We start from the raw sequence: 24,183 nt of genomic DNA on the forward strand, positions 1-24,183 counted from the left end.
TGTTTTATTACTCCTGTGATTTTATAATTTGAGCTAGGTCAGTACCAACACAAAGGTACTGTCAGTTTCGGCTGACGTCATGAACTACCATTTCAGATTCATTGGTCTGCCTGCTTGTTTTCTCCTTTGCCCAAGTTCCCAGATTCTCAAAACTCTGGGATTAGTTTTGGAGGGATGAGACAAGAACACATATAAATACTCCAGAGGATTAAAATCCGAAAGCATTTAAAGTTGTATCTGTGTTTTTTTGAGTTGGCAAATGAATCGCTTTGAAATTACTGAGTTGTTAACCTGGCAAAAAGGATTATATTGGGGGTGGGGGCACAGCCATGAATATTCAGTGCGGCAGGACTGCAAGCCCCTTCTCTCATTTGGCCTCTGTAGTGTCCTCAGCTCAGGCCTGAAAAACAAAAAATCTTTAATTGGGTCCTTGAGAAGTAAACAGCTTCTAATTGTTTATGTAAGGGTGCATGAAAGTGTTATATAATTCTTACAGGTCCTTCTGGCATTGGAGTAAGAACAGTGCCTGCAACTAACATCTGCGTCTTTGCTGTTGTTGGTCATCAGTATGATCAAGCTCATATTCTTACCTTGCAAGGAGAGACCGATTTCCACAGCTGTCCAGGTCAAAAGCAAAAAGTAATGTTTTTAAAGTTTATATAAAGCCAAGCAGTTTCAACCACTTTCTCTTACAGAAATGCAAACATAAGAATTTGCTTTAGGCCCAAGCCTGATCATCAGAGTGTTACAACTGCGGAGTAATTTGCTTATTCACCCCCTGCCCAGGATTTATCAGCTGATTTGCCAACTTGGGGAGGTTGAGGAGGAGTGCCAGGAAACAAGAGGACTTAGAAAAAGGGGAGGAAGGCGACTACACCCCAAGTTTTCCATGTCACCGCAAGCCTGAGACTCCTGGCGTCTTTCTTTCATTCTCTTTCTTTCTTTTTCTCTTTCTTTTCTTTCTCTCTCTCTTTCTTTCTTTCTTTTCTTTCCCTCTTTTTCTTTCTCACTCTTTCTTTCTCCTTCTTTCTCTCTCCCTCCCTCTTTTCTTTCTCTTTCTCCCTTTCTTTCTCCCTTCCTTCCTTCCTCCCTCCCTTCCCCTTCCCTCCTTCCTTCCTTCTTTCCTTCCTTCCTTCCCTCCCTTCCTTCCTTTTGTCCTTGCTTTCCTTTCTTCTTTCTTCCTCTTTCTCTCTTCCTTTCTTCCTTCCTTCCTTTCTTTCCTTCTTTTTCACTCTTTTTGCCCAGGCTGGAGTACAGTGGCATGATCTTGGCTCACTACAACCTCTGCCTCCCGGGCTTAAGGGATTCTCCAGCCTTAGCCTCTCAAGTAGCTGGGATTGCAGGCATGTACCACCACACCTAGCTAATTTTGTATTTTTAATGGAGACGGGTTTCACCATGGACTGGTCTCAAAAACCTTGGCCTCCCAAAGTGCTGGGATTACAGGCATGAGCGACTGTGCCCAGCCTTCTGGCTTCTTTCTGGGCCCCCAAGGGGCAGTCTCAAAATAGCCAAGGGATTGGAAAAAGTTGAAATTGACGCTGCTCAGGAAAGGAGCTCTGAGTGCTGGGCTGCAGGGTGAGGCACAGGGAATGTGGGGAAGAGGTTTTTCCTTGCCATCTTTCTGTCAAGTGGTGTTACCAGAATAGAGTGTGCCAACCTTAAATGGCCCCGAAGGGTGGAAGGCATTGCTTTTCTGTGTGCGATAAGGTCAGAACTTGGTTGTAGAGGTTCAGGGCAGAAGCCAGATGCCAGTAACTTTGCCGTATCATCATTACATATATAAACACACTGTGACATTTGAATTGCCGAAAAACTCTCCTGAAACTTTTTCCCCTGCTCATTTAGAAATACATCAAGTTTCTCTGAATTTCTGTATAATAAATATATTAAATTATAAACACTGAAAACCAGAAGGCTATTCTAGCAGGAGTACCCATATAGGGAGCTCAGGAATTCTTGGGAATTTCCTTCCATTTTACTGACGGGAGAGCTTGGAATAGTTCATGTTCAACTAGTGTTGGTTGTCTAATAAAAATAAAATATTCTCAGAACTCCTTTGATTCCTACATTTTATGGTTGGTGTGTGTGTGTGTTTTATCATTTTTTAGCCTAACACTTTTTGTTCTTAGGTAAGGATACAAGATCAAGAAGAAAAACATATGAACTTATACAAGTACTGGATATTGTTTAAGTTGAATAAAACTCCCTCATTTCTTCATTCTTCACTTGCAACTGTTAAAGCGAGTCAGTTCTAAAAACCCGTATATTTGACAGTACTTTGGAAAATGACAGAAAGCGTCAACGATGAAGGCTGATCAGCACACTTGAGAGGCTGTGCACTTCTGCAGAGTTCCTGCCCCCACTTCTTCCTTTCCCATCCCACCACCCTCACCCCACACCAGGACTTGCCATGGGTTCTATTTGATCTCCCTGCCTCTGATCCTCCCTGCTCCATTTAATCTGGCATACCATAGCCAAAGGAATATTTCCAAAATGCTGCTTCAACCAAGATGCTTTTCTATTCTGCGACCTTATCTCTTCAATTTGACATTCATAGCTCTCCCCAGTCCAATTCCAAATGGCCTTAGCAACCCTATTTCATACTAGAACTCTCTTTATCACCACAAATTGCATTTCTGTATTCTTTTTCCTTTTGTGGATCCATACTCCTTCTTTTTCTACATCTGTACTTTCTCACTGGGTTCTGTAAGGTTTGTTCTTGCCGAGTTTAAAAGGAAGAAACTGAGGCCAACACAAGAAGATCCAATATGAAGGGTTTATTCAGGCTCCCGGGCGAGGTTCTGCGGTCCTACAGGAGGGGCTGGAGAAGTCACACGGACTCCTCTCAGACGTGGGGTTTTATGGGAGTGAAGGAGCTCGATTGGTTGTCAGAGAGCAGGACTACTATTGGGTAGGGTTACAAGCCTTTGTTTGCATACAGGACTTGGCTGCTATTGGTTAGAATTACTTGGCTACTATTGGCTAGAAAGACTCGGCTGCTATTGGCTAGAATCACAAGACCCCGCTTGCATACTGGATTCTTTAAGGGAAGGCCAGGCTGTGCGAGAAGGGGAGAAGGGAACATGCCCGAGCATGTCCGAGCTTTTGGAAAAAAGAGGGGGGGTGTGCCTCCGAGCTCCCGGCGAGGCAACCCGCCTTACAGGTTCCCTCCACCAAAACCCACTCCTTCTCTGCTCCCATGAATTCAGCCTTGGAGATCTGGCTAGACTCTCTCTTCCCCATCCACTGCTTCTGAAATTTCTCTCTCCTTCCCTCTGACCTATAGTAGTGACTCTCCTAATTTCATTTCAGGTGGCAATTTACAACAGGTTGCCTTTTGATGCTTCTTATATTGTTATCTTGTTTAAGTTTTATGTTTTCCCCTTTTCTTCTCTTATAGATTGTAAGCTCACTGAGAGCCACGACTGTCTCATACATTTTTATAGCTCCCATGTTTACTGATATTTACTTGATATTAATGAACATTTAGCTTTGATTCATAAATATCTGATATTTAATTTATTAAAATATTCTCATTTTTATACACATGAGACATACTTGAGTGTTTTAGGAGTTACAGTCTTCACACTTGCTTATCATTTACAGCAATAATCCATATTCATACCACCTAGTCAACATTTTCACATAAACATTTCAAAATACTTTACAAAAGCAAGGTAGGCTCATGAGACAAATTTATATCAGACCTATTCGGTAGTAAATAAAGTGAGACATAGGTAAGAGATTTTCCAAAGGAGCCATGCAAGTCCACCTCCATAAAAACCACTACCTGGCGGGGCTCAGTAGCTCAAGCCTGTAATCCCAGCACTTTGGGAGGCTGAATCAGAAGGATCACTTGAGCCCACAAGACTGAGAAAGAAAAAGCACTAACTTTTCTTTGTAAATGACTCAGTGAATAGCCTTTTTCCTTAGCCTTTATTTATGATACCATATCTATATATCCAGCCATTTCTGCCTTAGGAGAGTTGCTGATGACTTGAACGTGGTTTCAAGTTGTTTATCAAATCAAAGGTTTGCAAAACAGTGATAATAGGCATCTAACCCATCCAAGGTTGCAAGCCGTAAGGCTGGCAAAGGCATTTACATTCTTGAGTTGACTTTACCAGAAAATTAGTTAAAAATAAAAGTGAGCAGCCTAACTGGACAACGGCTAGAAGATCTGCCAAAGGATATGTGGGGGAATTTCCTAATAAAACCCCAGGAAGTATATGAACTCTGTTAGCAAAAGGTGCCTTGAGGCTGTTAACAGCCCGAAGCTGTTTGAAATCAAGCTATAACAAATCAAAGGACTTGTTAATCAGAGCTCCGGTGGCTGTTTCTCAGGAAAGATATATGACTTTTCACATGAAACAACACAAATGCTAAAAGAATCACTCAGTGCTAACTAACCAAAGAACAGGGCTGGCACTTAAGGCCACATACTGGTTTTGTAGCCACAATTTACACAGGGATGACCAACTCTAGCCATCTTGAAAACAAGCACAGAGAACAGTAGCATAATCATAGCACAGTGTGGACTCTTAGGAAAATTCAAAAGCTTTCCTCTCTCCCCATCTTCTTCCTCCTCCCGCACTTTCCCCCTCCTTTTTCTCCTCCTCTTCTTCCTTGTGTTTCTACCAAGTACATTGAACAATGCTAGAGCCAATAATAATATTTTTCAAAATTTGGATGTTTTGCGAGGTGTTCAGACCTGGGAGGCAAAAGGCCCAGGTTTGTGTCCCAGCTTTGTTGCTTTTCTGTTTGACCTTTGATAGTGGCTCCACCTTTAAAGTGGACTCACCGTTTGCTCCCTTACAGGCTTGTGTGGGAATTACATGAGATAATGTATGTGAAAGCTTCTTGAAATCGTGTACAGCTCCATATATTTATAAAGCAACAAACACTGTTTTATCCAATCATCATGACATTGCAAACCATGAAAGGGGTTTGGATTTGCTTGTGTGAGAAGAGTCAGTTCACTTAGATAAGCTTCTGTTTATCTGCTTGACTCCTTTCTTTTTCACTCTAGATATTAATAGGATTCAGAGCCTGGATAACCGTGAACTATTTTTAAATGCTTTTAGCAAATTACCTTTACAAAAGTTTCCCCCCTTTTTTCTGTTCTTCCTTAGTATGTACCCTCTTCTTTAAAAAAAAAAATACGTGATTCTCTTAAATCAACTCCTTTTCAGTATTTCAGTAGCAAAATATTCACAGCAGAGAATGGATTTTTTTTTCCTCAAGTTAACTCTTTAGGGTCATGACTAGTAATTTAAAGGAGGAAAAAAGGAAGTCAGCATAATATAAGACTTAAACCAACTTTCAAAAATTCTGTTCTAATTCAGTTATATAATGAATAAAAATTGATTGCTTATCAGGTGAAATCTTACCTGAAAGTATTCATGGTAATAGGAATATGAGCATTATACATGATAAGCTATTGGCTGAGTTGTCCTTCAGCTTGTCCCAATCCAGAGCTTGTGATGACAAGAAGCTGGGGTAATTATTGAAAACTCTAGGTTTTATTTTAACAGTAACACAGAGCTTTACTTGTTCCAGACAAAATAATTATGTTGTAAGAAACTAAGGCGTTAATAGCAACAAGAACCCCAAAACCCTTGTTGTAAGTTTCTGAAGAGTAGGAATGATACCTTTAAACATTTTAGCCCCTTTTTCTTCTGGCCATGTAGTAGATACAATATTTAATAAATTCCTGTGGAATAGAAGAACGATTTAAAAGCTTATGTGCAGTGGATTTTCTATAATAAAATAAGACATTGTGTTTTCCATGTGGCCATGGAATATGGCATCTGGACCATCCAACTGAATGGAATTGCCAGATCAAATTATTTCCATTTCTTTCTTTTCACTCTTTTCATTCATTACTTTGAGTAAACCAAATCTTCTTTCATATGTTTTTCCACTTCTTTGTATTGTATAGGTATTTTTGTAATTAACTTACTCATTATGTACTGTAAAAATGCCCATCCAGACCCACTCAGTAAGTAGAGGCATGCCAAGTCCTTTGCCTCAGAAAGGAAGACGCTCGTGAGACAGTGTTGCTGCTGGTTTGGTTTGGGTAAACACTGCGGTCAGGCTTCTTGCTTTAAAAATAAATATCAAACCATTGACATGACATGTATTTTCCAAAAAAACAGTGTCTCAGTTTTTTTGTTCCTTGAATAAAACCTGTTGGAGATCTTTATTCTATGATAGCTTTTTGTTTCCAGGGCATTATCTCTTAAGGGGGCAATAACCTTCTTTGTAAATTTCTCCTAATATAAATTGCTTTCATAATAGTGGAGAAGTGTCCTTTTCTCCCTATTTTAAGATGGAGAAATTGAAGCATAAGGAGAGATGTGTGTAAGATTTCAAGGAAAATGAAAGATAGTTTTTGTCTTTCTTGCCTCTTGAGCTAGTCTTTAATTGCTAAAACGTCTGCATCCTTAACAGATGTGGGCCCACCTATTACTACTTTCAGCATAATTTAATTGCATGATATATTTGGGGACTTGGAGCTAGTCATGGAGTACTTTTTAAAATAAATAACTTTGAACAAGTGAAGTAATTCTATCATGCAATGTTTATTTGCATTTTTCAATTGGCTTAAATATAAAAGATCCGACATGACAATCATATTTAGCTACACAAATGAAATTCTCATTGTTGATACATTTTAGTGTGAATGTCTAAAAGTGCCACATGAATACTAACTCTGAAGACAAAGGAATCCCAAAGAAAAGCCAAGCAATTAAGTCATTTAGTTCTTTGTTTTGCTTTGTTTTAATCTGTAACTGGAAAAGACTTCACAGAAGACTCTTACTAAGAATCATAGGCTCAAAAGTTGTAACAACCTTGGAGGACTTTATTTAAGAGCCAAAATAGAGCTATTGAGAAGTTCAGAACTGAAAATTAAAGAGCAAAACCTACTTACTTTGTCATTTTCACATCCTAGTATCATTCCAAACCAGGTGGTTAAGTAATATGCACATTGAGTTTTGAGACTCTCTGAAAAGCCTAAAAAGCCTTGAAAATGAGCTAAAATGGTATTGGCATAGTCTTGAATTTTTTTTCTGATTCTGAAATGTCTAAAGCGATGATTGTATTATGACTTGTCACCGTTCCCACCCACTGCCTACCTTTCCTTCTCTCCTGCTGCCAACCACTCTGCAACAGGCATTTTTGATGTTTTCCCCTTTACTGATTAATAGAGATTATATACCCTTTCATGGCTCTAGCTTAAGGAGAATAATCTTGGTTTTAAAAATGCCTACACATATATCCTCATATGTAGAGTTTTCGTAAATACTCATCTGAGAAACAACTTAGAATAAAAGTTTATTAAGCAAGTTCAAAACCCATAATTAACCTTGCAAAAAAAAAAAGTCATCAGTACTTAGAGCATACTCAGTCTTGGTGAAAGAGTTAAAAAATATCCCTGGCCTACACATTTTTGTTTCAGATTTTTTTTTTCTTTTGAGACAGACTCACTCTGTCACCTAGGCTGGAGTGCAGTGGTGCGATCTAGGCTCACTGCAACCTCCACCTCCTGGGTTCAAGCAATTCTCATATCTCAGCCTCCTGAGTAGTTGGGATTATAGGCATCTGCCACCATGCCTGGCTAATTTTTTGTATTTTTAGTAGAGATGGTGTTTCACCATGTTGGCCAGGCTGGTCTTGAACTCCTGAGCTCAAGTATCTGCCCATCTCAGTCTTCAAAAGTGTTGGGATTACAGGAGTGAGCCATCGTGCCTGACCTAGATGTTTTTTATTACATAATTTCAAATTGTGATATTTTAGCAAGATCACACCAATTTTAGGAATTAGTCTTAGAATTAACCTCTTTTCATATACAATAATGATGAAGAACACAGGCTCTGGAGTCAGAATGCATGGGTTAAAATCCAGGTGCTGCCAATTAATAACTGAATGACTCAGACAAGTTATTCGAATACATTAGGCCTCCGTTTTGTCATCTGTTAAATGGGAACAGTAAAAATCATATCTACCTCTGAGGCATCTGGGAGACTTCGTAAGGCATATAAGGCATTTGGCATAGTGCTTGGCTCATCACAAGCACAGCACTTACTAACCGTTAGCTTTCATCTTACCATTTTTTTAAACAACAGCAACAACACGAAGATTATGGCACAAAGCCAAAAAACGTTCTGTACCAAACTAAGCATGGCAAAGGAGGCAGCTTCCAATAAGTAGAAATAGAATAATTGAATAAGCTTATTATCTTTAAAAGTGAAAATAGTAAAGAATCTAATTTGGTAAGCATGCTCCTGATTTGAAAAGCAAGTTTATTCCTTTGTAGTCATTTAATCTGATTATCATTCCATTCAGGGAATTAGAATTTCCCAAACTAATCTGGTATCATGGAAAGGCCATTCCAGTGAGTTCCATCCTATGGTATAACCATATTCCAAATATATGAAATAGCCACCACAGAAAAAAGCACCTCCGGACTCCTAATAGAGATGCTTATTTCCCGAGCTATGATTGATCCAAGCTGCTTCTGCTTATGGCATACATTTATAAGAGCTAAAGGAGGCCAGAAGAGTTTCTTGTGACCTGCTTTGTCTCGATGCAGCACAACACTTGAGTTACCCTGAATATTAGGGGTCTGACATCCTCACCCCTGAGAATGGGGGAATAAAGAAGTAGACAACAAAAGAAGATTTTCAAGCTCATGTGGTTTATCCTTTAGGAGTGTCTTTCAGTCTCTCACTTGGGACTACTAATTTTATTTGAGAACCAGTTTTAATGTCTTGTTTGTCCGGTTTCTGTTCTTTCACAACAGAGTAAGACAAGCAAGGAAATGAGGATGATGCAGGAGGCAGAGGGATTGTCTGGGAAGTTCATATGAAAGGAAGAAACAGGGAAATCACCGAGGGCCTCTGTCCCTCTGCAGCCACTGATAAACCTGCATCATTAGGAAAGGTTTAGATTACGATCAACTGCTCTTGGTTTGAGAATGTGGAGGGTGTGTTTTAGAATCACTTTTGTTAAAAAAGAGTAGAACGAAAATTTTGTAACTGCTTATTTGCCAGAACACCTGAGTTACCTAGAAAGTGAATTTATATGGACTTTTTCATTCTCCAATGGTGCTGGATCAATGAGGTGTAAGTTTGTTTGCTAGAAGTCCACATTCAAGTTGTAGGTAGAACTGGTTCCTTCTGGGGGCTGCGAGGGAAGGATCCATTCCATTCCCCTCTCCTTGGCTTGTACATGGCTGTCTTTTTCCCACGCCTGTTTGTGTGCCTGTCCAAATTTCTTCTTTGGATAAGGACATCAGTTTTATTGGATCATAACCCATGCCAGTGACCTCATTTTAACTTGATTAGCTCTGTAAAGACCCAATCTCCAAGTGAGGTCACATTCTGAAGTACTAGGTGTTAGGACTCCAATACATCTTTTGTTATGGTGGGGGGTGGGGACACATTTTAACCTGTAACAAGGTGTTACTATTTGTAAGAAAGCCTACCTCCTTCTGCACAAAGTTGAGTCACCTGAATCTCATGCTTGCCATGTTTGTTATAAGACTTTCAGCACAAAGAGCAAACAGAATTACTTCTTGTATCTCACGCTAAAGATGGCTCCCCAGATAAATGGTATCCAGGCCCTGGTGGAAAGTTTGCTTTGTTACTGGGTTGCAGTTTGTTACAAAGTCATGCATACCTCAAGCTGATTGTTGGCAGACCGGGTTCCCACATGTTCTGGGTAGGTCTTAGCAACAAGGAGGGTAGGGGAAGTGGAAGGCATGTCTTTATTAGGTGTGTGCTTACGACACTGGCAAATGTACCGTTCTGTTACAGCTCTCATTACCAATCATGAAGATCCATTGTGTTTTCTTACAAATGGAAGAGAAAAATTCAGGTTTGCCTTAAGAATTTGAATTTGAGGAGAAAAATAAGCCAATCCAGTTGGTTGAGTGTGTAGACCACTTTTCAGCAGGCTATTTTGACATCGTGTAGTGGCAAACTCAGAATCTGTTTCTACAGCTGCAACGTGCCTGTTGTTTTGCCCAAGCTGGAATCAGTGTAACAGACAGCAAATAACTGGGTAGGAAAGATACAACAAACCTTTATAACCACAGAACAAAGCCGGCCTCTGAGGCAAGATAAAACCAGGTCCTCATATAGAATCCGTTGAAAAACAGGATTTTTGTGACCTTGAAGTAGTGATTTTGATTGGAATGGTGCTTCAGATCCTAAAATACTGGCTATCAGAGGTTTGACGAAGAAATAGCTCTGTTCGGAATATTGATTTTGATTGATTATGGAATGTGAATCTCATGACACTTGCATTTTGTGTGTCCTAAATTGTATACTAATTATCCTTTATGATGCTGATGACAAAGCCAATAATATTTTAACTAGGGACCAAATGCACCTGTTTTGTCCATCAGAAAATAAAACCCAAAGATCCTTACCTGGCTAAGGTTCAAGAACTCACACTGATGCCTTCTCTTGCCGTTTAATATTAATACGGCTCAAGGCTTCCCTGGATACCTCTGCTGTAGGAGCTGAATTTGGAATCAGAAGTCCAGGCTTAACACATAGGAAAAATCCAAGAATCACTGTAACATAGTATGTCATTCTCTGTGATGCCAACACCTCCTTACAGATATATCTGCTATCTTCGTGTTATATAAACAGCATAGATTTAGATGTGCTGTATGTGAATCTCTATTTTAAAAATGTCATATCTAAGTTTTTTTTAATGGCTAGGCTAGTTCAGTTGAACAGTCTTATATAAGATGGCACTTAAAAGCTCAGATCTGTGGATCTGAGTATTATTTAGTCATCTGTTTGTGCAACTGTATTTTTAACTTAATGTATGATGAGCAAATAGTTTTTCTGAACTCCCAAGCTGTGTTTCCATACTTCAGTTTGCTTTATTTTCCTCTCAATTTTCTTCAGAACACGTTACAGAGAATTTCCTCTGGAAACTTCATAATGATTCAATGAAGGTAGGTAGCATTCACCAGAAAGCACCAAGCCAAATGACCAAAATTAAAAACTTGAATGGACTCATAGGACAATATATGTTCTTTCCAACACAGTCTAATGGAAACATAGATCTATGTCACTTTCTCTTTTACAACCAATGACTAGGCATGTAATAGTCTTGTCAGATATTATTTTTACTTTATAAAGGAGGAAACTGAAGCTTGCGGAAGTTGAGTGATTTAGCCAATGCGTCACAACCTAACAAGTTGGGGAGCAGGACTCCCAGTCCAGGTCTGTGTGATTCCAAAGCCAGAGCTTGTCATCGAAAAGAAGGCCTCATTCTATTTTCTCCTTGTTTGAAACAGCTTACTTATTTGAAACTAAGATCCAAATTCAACTGATATTAAAAACCTTCAGTGAATCCTGTCCCATGGAACCGCATGAATTTTTGTCTATGCCTATCTTTCGTAAAAACTTCATGTATGAGGATGTTTTCTGTGAACATTTAAAGGCTGGCTCTTCAAGAGTTACCAGATTCTGTCTCTTTGGCATTTCCTCACTTCTACTGTTGCCGGGTCGAGGAGTCTGCTTCCCAGCTTCCTGCAAAATCATCAATGATGTCCTTTTAGTTCCTTCAAGATTTTGTTCCAACTTTTTGTGACCGAGCGTTTTTTCTGTTTGAGATGGGATCTCCCTCTGGTGCTCAGGCTGGAGCGCAGTGACACGACCTTGGCTCACTGCAGCCTCAGCCACAATTCTCCCATCTTATCCTCCTGAGTAGCTGGAACTACAGTCACATGCCACCATGTCTAACCAATTTTTGTAATTGTGTGTGTGTGTGTGTGTCTGTGTGTGTGTGTGTAGAGACAGGGTATTGCTATGTCACACAGGCTGGCCTCAAATTCCTGGCCTCAAGTGATCCTCCAGCCTCAACCTCCTGACTTGCAGGGATTGCAGGAGTGACCCACCATGCCCAGCTCAGAAAATGATCATTTGGTGGAGGGCACACCTCCAGGAACAGCATAGTTGAGAGCTGTGCTCATTCCTCTTGGGCTCTTTCTCACCACTCTGCTGCCCAGGAAGCAAACCAGCTTCTCGCCTTTACAGTTTTTAAAGCATGAGTCAGGTACGAAACTCTCTGTCCCCTCAACATCATAAGACACAGCCCAGGCTCTCCAAAGATTCTCTTCAAGCTCTCTGGTTTGAGTGGGGCTGGAAGGAGCTATGGCACCTGCAGCTCGACTCTGCAAGAACTCCAGCATACCCAAGCCTCTTTTAAGACTCTAAGGATGAGGCTTACAGGGTCCTTGGACAGGTTTGTTTCTTTTTTGGGTCACCCTCTGCTGCGTCTGCGTGGATGGTCTAGCACCTCTCTTTAGAATGTGTGGGCACCTAACACTCCTTTTCTCAGCTTTGGGGTCTCAGCTCAGACTGAGACGTCAGAAAGTCTTATTTTAACATCCTGTTCCATATAGGTTTGGTAGTTGAGCATACAGTTGTAATTAGAATTGCGGTGGAGGAAGAGGTGGGAGGGGAGAGATGCTGAGGAGTGTGTAGAGAAGAAAGACAGCCAATGACGGGGGACACCAGCCTTAAAAGGCACAAAGGTGAAGAGCAACCCACACGTCCAGAAGAAAAAAAATTCCAAAATGTGGAGATGAGATACTGGGAGGTGAGAGAAGACCTGGGAGAGATTACTCTTATAGAAACAAAGAGAAGAGTTTCAAGAAGCCGATGCCAGGTGACAGAGAACCAACTCCCTGATATTTAAAGAGTTCCTAGAAATCAAGAATAAATAGATGAACAGTCAACAGAAAACGGGCTAAGTCCATGAACATACAGTTTGCAGCCAAAGAAAGATAAATGGCCCTTAAACATTTGAAAAGCTGCTCAGCCTCACTCTCAGTAAAGGAGCTGCAAGAGAAGACAACACTGAGCTCCATTTCTCACTTTTGAAATTGGCAAGCATTTTGAGGACACTCTGTATTGGCAAGATTGTTGGGAACCGAGCCTGTTCATGCATTGCTGGTCAGAGTGCGAAATGGTCCACTCCTGTGTGGGTGAACCTGACTGTATCTACCTGAACTGCACAAAATTCACTCAGACACAGGTAGTCACTCTGCTCTCCTTGAAACTCTTTCTTACTTGAGTTCTGGGGCAGCAACCTTCCTGGTTTTCCTCCTATTTGACGAGTTGCTCCTTTTGAACCTTTACTGGCTGGCCTCTGAATGCTGGAGTGCACAAAGCCTCAATCTGGGATCCTTTTCTTCATCCACCTCATCCAATCTCATTGCCTATTTTTTTAATGCAGTAAATTACAAATAACATAAAATTCACCACTTTACAGTGAATAAGCACATCCATAGAGATAGAAAGTAGATTAGTCATTGCAAGGGGCTGGGGGAAGGAAGAAATGGGTAATAAATGCTTAATGGGTGTAGGGTTTCCTTTGGGGGTGATGAGAATGTTCTGGAAAGTGGTGATGTTTGCATGACCCTGTGGATGTCCTAAACATCACTGATTGTATACTTAATGATGGTTTAAATGGTAAATTTGATGTTATGCATGTTTTACCAATAGCTAGTCTGTCTCTATGGATTTTCTTATTCTGGATGTTTCCTGTAAATGGAATGATTTATTTAGCATAATGTTTTCAAGATTCATCCATATTGTAGCATGTATCAGTACATCACTCCTTTTCATGGCTGAATAGTAGTCCATCACACACACACACACACACACACACACACACACACCCCACATTTTGTGTATCTATTCATCAGTTGATGGACATTTGAGTTGTTTCCACCATTTAATTATTGTGAAAAGGTTCTTTCTTGGTGTGAGGCCTGGGTCTACCCAGGTGAGGTAGGCCTGGGACTCCATCCTGGATCACCCAGGTAGCACTGAAGCACTCAGGCATAGGCTGGGGCTTCCCCTGCTGAGCAGGCTGGCTCTCACCAGACAGTCCAGAACAGTTGGGATGCACCATTGGCATAAACTCTCCACGAAAACTGTAAAAGGAGATGCTCAAAGCACCTGAAGGGATCCTGACCTGACTCTGGTGGTGTCTTATCAGTGGCAAGCCAGCCATGCTAGGTACCTGTAGGCTAAGGAAGGTGATTTCCACCAATGAGCACTGCTGAGTCACCTACCCTATGTGGCTGTCTCTGGGTTGTAAAGTGGTCTTTAATCCACAAGGCAAGTCAGATCCTTTTTCTGGATCCAGATTTTTAAAATACATGACATCACCATTCCACTGTGTCAAAGGCACACTTTCTGCAGTAATCCTGTTTGCCCCCATCGATTCCCACTTTGTTTGAGGGGCATGGGATTTTGGAGTACCCACTTCTTCCATCTGCTAGCTGCATGACCTTCGGCAAGTTATTGCACACCTTAAATCCTCCACCTCTGCATCTGGAGATTGATCAGAACTCTTGTAACTTCACAAGGTGGTTATAAGCATGAAATGAGGCCATGCCCAGAACACTCAGCCATCCATGGCTCCCCACAGCCCTCCTAATTAGGTCTGGCATGCAGGCCCCCACCCCATGTTTCTCCGTGTCTCCACGGGGTCCTCCACAGGTTGTGCCATCCCCAGTAGGTCAGGTCCTGTGTTTTTGCTCAACTTTTCCACTATTTATGGGAAATCGTTTTTCCTTGGGCTTTTCTTTTTGCCTGTATCTATTTTTTAAAAACAAGAAACACGCATTAATTTTAAAATCAGGGAGAAATAAAATCTCATCATTCATGTCGTTTTGAACACCCACTCTCACTTCAAAAGCCATGTGTCCATAAGCTGTTTCTCTGTCACTTCATCAGCTGGAGTTGCTCACATCTGAATGATCACTGGATTTTTAAAACCTCTTCCAGAACTTACAGCCTTGGGCTTTCAGGTACTCAAATGCAAATATATTTGGGGATAGACTACAAATACACAACCAATTGTTATAGAAATCAGAATTATAAGCTTTCCAAGGGCAGAGCCTGATTTTTTACTCATCTGAGCATTTCCACTTTGATGTTGAGAACTGTCAGACTAGACTGTCATACCCTTAGTTTAAATAAATATTTGCATAATGGAATTGTTATCCAATGCATGTAAGAACAAGCAGGACCTACATGCCTTGTCTCTTATGAATAGAATAAAAATAATCCATGTAATTCATCAGATTAGCTGATAAAAGGTTTTGTTTTTTTGCCTAGAGAGAGGCCCATAAAGGGATCATTTAGCAGGCTTTCTTTGCCAAATCCAGAGGTTTAATGCTATTTGACTGGATGAATAGCGGCAGCAGTTCTAATGATATATCAGTTCATATCTTTTTTTTGCCTTTTCGCTCATGAAAAATATTTGAAGTGCTTTTACAAGGGGCAGATCCTGCAAGAGGATGTGGTGCCGCCCCGAATTCCCGGCCTGGAAGAACAGTATAGTAATTGTGAAGGAATGTTCACCCCGGCGTGGACTCTTCTCCATGAAGACTACAACCATTCACACTGCTGTGGGGGATTTCCCTTTACCTGCCTCTTACCTTATTTTATGGGAAGAGCTTAATTACAAGGAAATGAATTCCGTCTTTCAAATTTTTAGTTCCTCTGAGAGGTTCATACAGGAGAGCTAAACATCGTTGTTTTACTGTTATTGACAAGAATGGAAGGCTGAATGAGACCCAGTACCCACTCTTGACTTGATCATGTGGTTTTCTGTTTTTCTAGATGTGAGTCAACAATTCTTGTTGCACGTTTGCTGATTGTGATCACCACGGAACTGCCTTCTCTAAGCCCCTTCCTGTTGTGCTGGAAGTTAGGTTAGTCCCTGTCCCAAAGGAACTTGTAATTTAAAGCAGTATGAAGGCCAGTGTTTCTCAACTGCAGGCATTTTTGTCTGCCTGGCAGACATTTGGCCATGTCTGGGGACATTTTTGGTTGCTGAAACTGGGAAGGGGGCTGCTACCGGCATCTAGTTAGTAGAAACCAGGGATACTCCCACACATCCCATCATGCATAGGATGCCCCACAAAGAATGATCTGGCCCCAAATGTCAACAGTGCTGAGGTGAAGAAGCCCTGATATAGACATATGGATTTAAATACACAGTATTTTTTTAAAAAAGTGATGGATTAAGAAATGTATATGTGCAGCTGGGCACGGTGGCTCACGCCTGTAATACCAGCACTTTGGAAGGCCAAGGCAGGTGGATCATGAGGTCAGGAGTTTGAGACCAGCCTGGCCAACATGGTGAAACCTCATCTGTACTAAAAACACAAAAAGAAATTTAGCTAGGTGTGGTGGGGTGTACATGTAATCCCAGCTGCTCCGGAGGCTGTGGCAGAAGAATTGCATGAACCTGGGAGGCAGAGGTTGTGTGAGCTGAGATCATACCACTGCCCTCCAGCCTGGGCAACAGAGCAAGACTCCATCTCAAAAAAAAAAAAAAAAAAAAAAAAGAAAGAAAGAAATGTATATGTGTCACACAGAATGTCTTAGTCAAGAAATCAGAAGAACAGAGGACAGCTGGATGGCCCCGGGTGGTAGAGTTGATGATCTTTTTTCCAGTATTTGAGCAGATTTTGTGAGAGGGATGAAGAGAGTAAGGAGATCATTTAGGATCCAAAAGATCTGCAGGAGAACCCTGGTGAATCAACATCATTCTGAGTTTTAACATCAGCGTCTACATCGGATAAAAATGCCAATCATTCAGGAAAAGATCATGACAAGCAAGTGCTTTAAATTGGAAGACGTGGACTTTATTCTGTGATTATGAAATGGCTCACTAAGGCCAGAAACAACATAAAGTTCAGAATCTTATTAATTCGAAGATCAAAAAAGAGGAACCATTCAGCCAGCTCAAAGAAATTCTTGCATCATTTCCTTGTGTGCTGTTCAGGTTAAAAATAACCTCTAATCCTTGTGAAGAGTAAACCGTCTTGTCAAAGAGAATTAGGAAATTACCTCAGGGCGGGGGTTATAGGGTGGGGTAGAGAAGGAGCAATTCATCCAGGAAGAAATTACTTGCTGCATTTTGAGATGAAAATTTCTGAATGACTGAAGAAAATGTGGGGCTAAGGGAATAGGGGCTCCGACGGGAGACGGGAGGAACGTGCATGGGGCATGTGTGTGTGTTGTGGGGGTAGGTGAAGAGGGAGGCACCGGAGTGTTCCTGCAGTGCAGGTGGTTGCCCTGGGTGGCTTGGACTCTGGGCCATGCGGTGTTCTTTTCTTCTCTGTCTTGAGCAGCCTGCCTTGGCCTTGGGTGCTCACAGAGGTAGAGTGTAAACCACAAGCTCTGTGCCTATTGGGCCATGAAGTGAAACTTGATAAAGGCTGACCTTAGGCTGAGCCCCAAAGTCATCTTAGCACCTCGACATCACCGCAGCAGTGAGACAAGAACAGACGTGTTCTTTAGAGGGTCATGGCTACACAGGCTGTAAAGAAATGGAGCGGGAGAATACATGCCAAACAAAGGCGGTTTCTTGGCCTTCAGATTTCTGCTGCCAGCTTCCTATTTGTCACTGGGCTGCAAACTTCATAAAGCAAAAAGCAAGCTCGGGGGCTGTGTACGTGCTCTGGGTTCTCGTTATAGATGCTCCAGTATTGGCAAACATGACAGTCAAATGTTGTGATGTCCTATCCCTCCAGCCTTGTGCAGTATCGTTTTGTGGTTTCCTTGTAATTTGGGACAAAGCATGCTGCTCTGGAAGGAATCAACAAGACTCATGCCAGAGTTCGTGTGAATATGCATGTTGTGGAAATTGGCACTCAAAGATTAAGGATTTTTTTTTTTGAGGAGCCACATTGTACTGAAGTCGAAGAAAATCGACACCTTTGACCTACCTTCCCTCCTCCCTCCCTCCCTTGCTCTTTCTTTTCCTTCCTTCCTTCCTTCCTCCCTCTCTCCCTCCCTCTCTTTCTCTTTTTCTTTCTTTCTTTTCTCTTTTTCTTTCCTTTCTTTCTTCTTTCTTTCTTTCTTCTTTCTTTCTTCTCTCTTTGCCTCTTTCTTTCGCAAATACTCTGAGCATGGCTTTTAGTTCATGGGTAGTACCACAATGTCCTGTGTAATAGCAAAATAAATAAGCAAGAGAAACGTGTTTTTCTGAGAACAATCTAACCCATGTGGTGGAATAAAAGAAACAAAGGCTGGATCTGGGTATAAGTCCTAACTCGCCACTTGCTAGTTATATGTCTTTAAGTATCACACTAAATTTTTCTGATATTCAATGATTTCATCAGCAGAAGGGAAATAACATTTCTTCCTTCCTAGTACTGTAATGTGGAATGAATGAGCCAATGTATGTGGGACTCTTGCATGGTGCCTGGCATTTGGTACTTAATAAATAGTATTTATTATCATAAAAATGTGTATTATAAGTGTTATATCTCTAAGAGACATCTTTCCATCAGTGATTACATATCACATTATATAATATGCCACAAAACCATACAGCTACCAGTTGTCAGCTCAATAAAAGCCAACATTTATCATCTACATTGTCACCAAAAACTTACGTGAAGCCCTCACCATGTAGAATTACAACTTGCTCACTTGTTGTTCTGTAAGCAGTGGGAAATTAAAAGTATGTGCATGTACGTCAGTATAAATCTCCTGTTAGAAAAATGCACCGTGAAGAACATGACATCATTTGGTTTGAAGGCTAAGATTTGGTTAGCAGACGCATGCAAGTAACTCAAGGGAGACACTGGGACTCTCGCCAATAACTTCTGACCTACAGACAGAGAAGAAACTCTGGGAACTGAAAGGTCTCTTATCACATTTTAATTCAAAAAATAAAATCTTACACTCCAGAGCCAGAATCTATAAATGGAATAAGCTATCAGGAAGAATAGTGTTTAGTGATAAACAGTGCATTTGCAAAGAACATTCCACATGTGGCATCGGAGAAGCATGGAACTCTTTCCCCAGGTATTTCTCCAAGCTTATCCTCAAAACAGATGGATGTCAGGAACTTAATGCTGTGCATTGATAGGACAATCACAATGCCAGGGAACTTTGACATATAGGAGCTTAAAAGTGGGGAGACCTATTGACTGATTGGTCCACCCGTCCATCCATCCATTCATTCATCCAACCATCCATCCACCCACCCACTCATCCATTCATTTCTATTCATCCATTCAACCAACATTAATTGAATGCACACTCTTTGCCAGGCCTTGGCTGAGAGGCCAAAGCTACAAAGGAGAAAAGGCTCAATCCTCTTTCTCAAGGATCTTACAAAGAACTGGATAGGCGGACACAGTCAAAAAAAGATATGCTCAAAATTTGGTGAGTTACATATGGGCTGGGTATACAGCAGGCTTTTAGTAGATACTGTGTGAAAACAATAACAATAAACCACAGATCTATGGCAAGGGATGCCATTTCCAGCTCTCTCTTGATGAATGTATTTGAGAGTAAAGGACTTTTGGCAGCTTGGGGTAAAAAGCTGCACCAAGTAGGTGGCTCTTGTTTCTCTTTCCAGCCCACGTTCATCATCTCCGGAGAAAACGACTCCTGTGGCTTGAAGCCTTTAGTGGAGCCAGTTCTCCCCCACAGCCTGTCTTCACTTCAAGGGAGGGAGAGTTATTTACTGCATGCTTCGTCATTGATGATCTGCTTGGAGACAATGCAGGAATCACATTCACTTTCAGCCGCTGAGTGGCCTGGACGGGAGCCATCTGTGTGCACTCTTCCTTTATCTTGTATGTGTGTTAGGGGTGGCCAGGAGTGCATTTTAAAAAGAAACACTTGGAAAAGTTAATGAAACAGCACAGAATGTAATTCCTAGTTCAATATCAAGTTGCCATTTGTTGTTCATTTTAGTTTGTGTCTTGTGTGTTTTGCCAAGGACTCATGTAGGCTTTGCCTTTTTTGAATTAGGATTATAAATCATGTGGAAACTCTGGTGACATTCAGAAAAAAATTGAATGCGGCACCTGTCTGTTTTAAACATCAGCAACACTGAAATTGATTTTCATGTAACTGTGAGCTACTTTAACTCTCACCTACTTGGAATCAGGCTGTAGTTTTGCCGTGAACTGATGAGAGCTAAAATATTGTTAAACTTCCCATGCCCCGCCCTGCAGCCCCAGTTTGGATTTAAGGGAGTCTGGAGATTTGTGATTTGAAACTGATCATTGTAAAACACATCATCGTTAATCAAATTACTGAAACCACAGTTTACAGGGTGTTCCATTCCAGGCTTTCGGGAATCATCCCATCAGTTCTAATCTGGCCATTGTCACTGTGGTTGACAAAGAATCAATCAAATCAACAAGTAAATCCAGAGCTTAGTACGAACTTAGCACAGTTCCAGGGTACTACTTGGAAGAGGAGTAGGAGAGGGTAGAAGATGTGTAAGACACATTCCTTCATTATCTGAACAAGCAAGGAGGAAAATGGCAATTGTTTCTTCAAAATGCTGCTTTGAATAGCTGTATGATTTTAGGTTGTAAGGTTGGAAATGTAACTGCTTTGTACTTTCAAAGTGAAATGAGTTATCTGGGGAGAAAAAGCCCTCAAATTTATTGTACTGGTCTGGTGTTTTCTTTTGACAATTGCTGCTGATTTTGGCAGCTCAGAAAGGACCCTACATCCTGTCTGCTGAGGAGCACAACAGTATAGAAAGGGCTTCAAAGGAATTATTTCCTCCCTGGCATCCCCATTGCTGAGTGAGTGGGCAAATTACCAGCAAGGCCCTGCTTGCCAGTTGATATTGTGCCTCCTCATAAGGCCCATGAAGCTGACCAGCAGGCAGATAGACAGACATTGGTGTTCTGCCCATGTTCCTGGAAAAGGGGAGACAGCCAGGTTATATAATGGTCTGACTTTTTAAGAGAAGTCCAGTTTTCCAAAAAATGAAGCCACAACTGTGAAGTATAAGGGAAACTTTCTCCTGTACTGCCAGGAGGCATTTCAAAGTATCTGTAATTATTTTTTAACAGCTTCATTGAGGTATAATCTACATAGCACAAAATTAATGCACTGTAAGTTCAATAAGTTTCAGAAAAATGTGTCCAGTTGTACAACCATCATTACAATACAGTTTTAGAAAACTTCCAATACCTCAAAACGTTCCCTCCCTTGGTGTATCAGTCCGTTTTCATGCTGCTGATAAAGACACACCTGAGACTGGGTAATTTATAAAGGAAAAGAGATTTAATGGATTCACAGTTCCACATGGCTGGGGAGGCCTCACAATCGTGGTGGAAGGCAAAAGGCACATCTTACATGGCGGCAGGCAAGAGAGAGAATGAGTCTCAAGTGAAAGGGAAAACCCCTTATAAAACCATTATGAGTCTTATTCACTACCATAACAACAGTATGGGGGAAACTGTCCCCATGATTCACTTATCTCCCACTGGGTCCCACCTACAACATGTAGGACTTATGGAAGCTACAATTCAAGATGAGATTTGAGTGGGGACACTGCTAAACCCTGTCACTTGGCCTGTTTGCAGTAAATCCCCACTCTCACTCACAAGCCCAAGCAACCGTTGATCTGCCTTTTGTTTACAAAGCTCCTATGAATGGGATCATATAATATGCTGTCTTTTGTGTTTGGCTTCTTTCACTTAGTGTAATGTTTTCAAGGTTCATCCAAGTTGTTTCATGTATCAATACTTCATTCCTTTTTATTACTGAGTAGTTCCCTTGTATGGATGGACCACTTTGCTAATTCATTTCTCAATCGATGGATGTTCAGCCTTTTTCCTATTTTTGCCATCACAGCCACAGTCATTGATAATTTTAAGTAAGACATGACACTAATGTTCAAATGGAAAATTATCTGCTTCCAATCTTGTTACACATGTCACTACACTCGCTCTGAAAGATTGTTATATTAGATTCATGCAACATGAAGTACATTGGAAAGTAGGAAATTATCAAGTGGATATTTTGTCTAGTCAAAACTTCTGTTATGCAACATGAACAAGATCTTAGAGCCTTGAAATGAGCAAACTTTCCCCAAAAGTAAAGGAAATTTCCCCAAAGACAAGCTTACTTTTTTTTCACCTTACCACATCTGCTTTCTCACTCTTGAAATATTTCCTGACTCTGGCTACCATGCGCTTTATTCATGCATGCATGCATTAACTCATTCATTCCTTTATTCCACGAATATTTAGGGGACATTTTCTCTGTGTTAAGGCAAGGTGCTAGGTGCTATAGTACATGTAAAAAAAAGTCAAACATGATTATAACTGGTTCTGTACAGGTACCCAAGTCAGTTTTAAAAATATTTTTTACTGAGACTCACAGTAAAAGGTACATATTGCCTGTATATACATAACTGAGATAAATTGATACTTCACATTATTGTGTGCAATGCAACGTTATTTTCTATCTCATTTAAAAAAATTGTTGATTGCAACCCACTAAACTGATTTTACCACCCACAAATGGGTTAATTTTACAATTGCAAAAGGTTTCACTAAAATGTTAATATTTTGAGATAAAGAAGAGAGGACAATGCTTACTACCTAGAAGGAACAGAGAACAAGAGGATTGTATGGGAGTTGATGGTGGGGGATATAAAGAGTCGGGGGAGGGCCTACTTAGTGATTTAGGTGACCCAACTGCTCTGAAGCCTTGGTTAGTCTGTTTGCATCAGGACTTGAAGCACTATCATCCCAGTGAAAAATTCTGTGTTGGTAGGTGCCATGGCTGATGCTGTAATCCAGCACCTTGGGAGACCTAGGCGGGTGAATCGCTTGAGCCCAGGAGTCTTAAACTAGCCTGGGCAACATGGCAAAACCCTTTCTCTACTCATATATATATATAAATGTTTTGCCCCATTTATTTCTCAAAATAATTCAATAACGTAGACACTGTAAGGCCGGTAGCCTCATCGGGAGCTCAGACGCACACCTCCCCCCATTTTTTCAAAAGCCCAGACAAGCCCGGATGAGCTCGGGCAAGCTCAGACATGCTCAGGCATGTTCCCTTCTCCCATGCTCACACAGCTTGGCCTTCCCTTAAAGAGCTCAGTATGCAAACGAGGTCTTGTAACCTTAGCCTCTTAACAACCAATAGCAGTCAAGCCTTAACAGCCAATAGCAGCTGAGTCTTAACAGCCAATAGCAGCTGAGTCTTAACAACAAATAGCAGCCGAGTAATTCCAACTAACAACAAACCAAGTCCTAGGTAAAGGCTTGTAACTTACCCAATAGCAGTCCTGCTCTCCCACAACCAATCGAGCTGTTTCACTCCCTATAAAAACCCATGTCAAAGAGGAGTCTGTGCGACTTCTCTGGCCCCTCCTGTCAGACCGCAGAACCTCACCCGGGAGCCTGAATAAATTCCTTCGCATTGGATTTTTTTCGTGCTGGCCTCAGTTTCTTTCCTTTTAAACTCGGCAAGAACAAACCTTACAGACACCTTTATCCCTTTTCTGACATAGAACATGGGACGCAGAGGGGCTAGGTAACTTACCCAAGGTCACAAAGCTATTAAGTGCTGGAGTTGAGATTCCAGCTTGTGTCTTCTGCCTCTGAAGCATGTGAAGTTGGTGCTACGGATTCAGCAAACACTGACTGAGAATCTATGAGGTGGAAGAGTTGAAAACACAGAAATGGTGGCGACATCATCCCTGTCCTGAGGAGCTCATGGGGTTGCAGAGTGTGAGCTGGAAACAGAGAGGAAGTTCTGGCAGCTGTGGAAAGCTGGTTTGGTTGAGCAGCGAGGGATACATTGAGGGAGTAGAAGTCTATTCTGTAGGAAGTGGGGAGCCCCTAGGGGTTTTTGAGCGGAGAGTCACTTGTTGGCAGCTGCATGCTGTAGTTGGCAGCAGGGGAGAGGTGCAGGGCATCTGGTTTGGGAAGGCAGCGGTGGGAAGGGAGAGAGGAGGCAGGAGGAAAATGTGAAAGGGAGCGAGACCAGATTTGGTAGCTGAGTCTGTCTGGGCTTCGAAGCCTCACATTTATTCTTCCACCAGTGCAGCATTTCCACCAGGTGACCCCTCCCAGGGCCATTCAAGATGACCCTTTCTGAAAAGCCCTCAAGCTGTGGTTGCTCCTGAAATCTGCTTTGGGAGAATCCCTGTTGCTTCTCGCCCATGGCTGCTGCCGGATTTGGCTGAAGGTCTATTTCCTTGGGTATCCTGAACTCATTAGTGTGTGCAGCAGGTTTAAGTGCTCTCTACCACAACACATCATTTCACATTTTCTCCAGTGGCACTGGAGCTATTTTGGAGCCTGTGATTTTCCTCGCTTTGGTCCAAGTTACA

Source organism: Aotus nancymaae, unplaced genomic scaffold, assembly GCF_030222135.1.
Source record: "Aotus nancymaae isolate 86718 unplaced genomic scaffold, 86718_ANA_hifiasm-v0.15.2.pri h1tg000010l, whole genome shotgun sequence".
NCBI lineage: Eukaryota > Metazoa > Chordata > Mammalia > Primates > Aotidae > Aotus > Aotus nancymaae.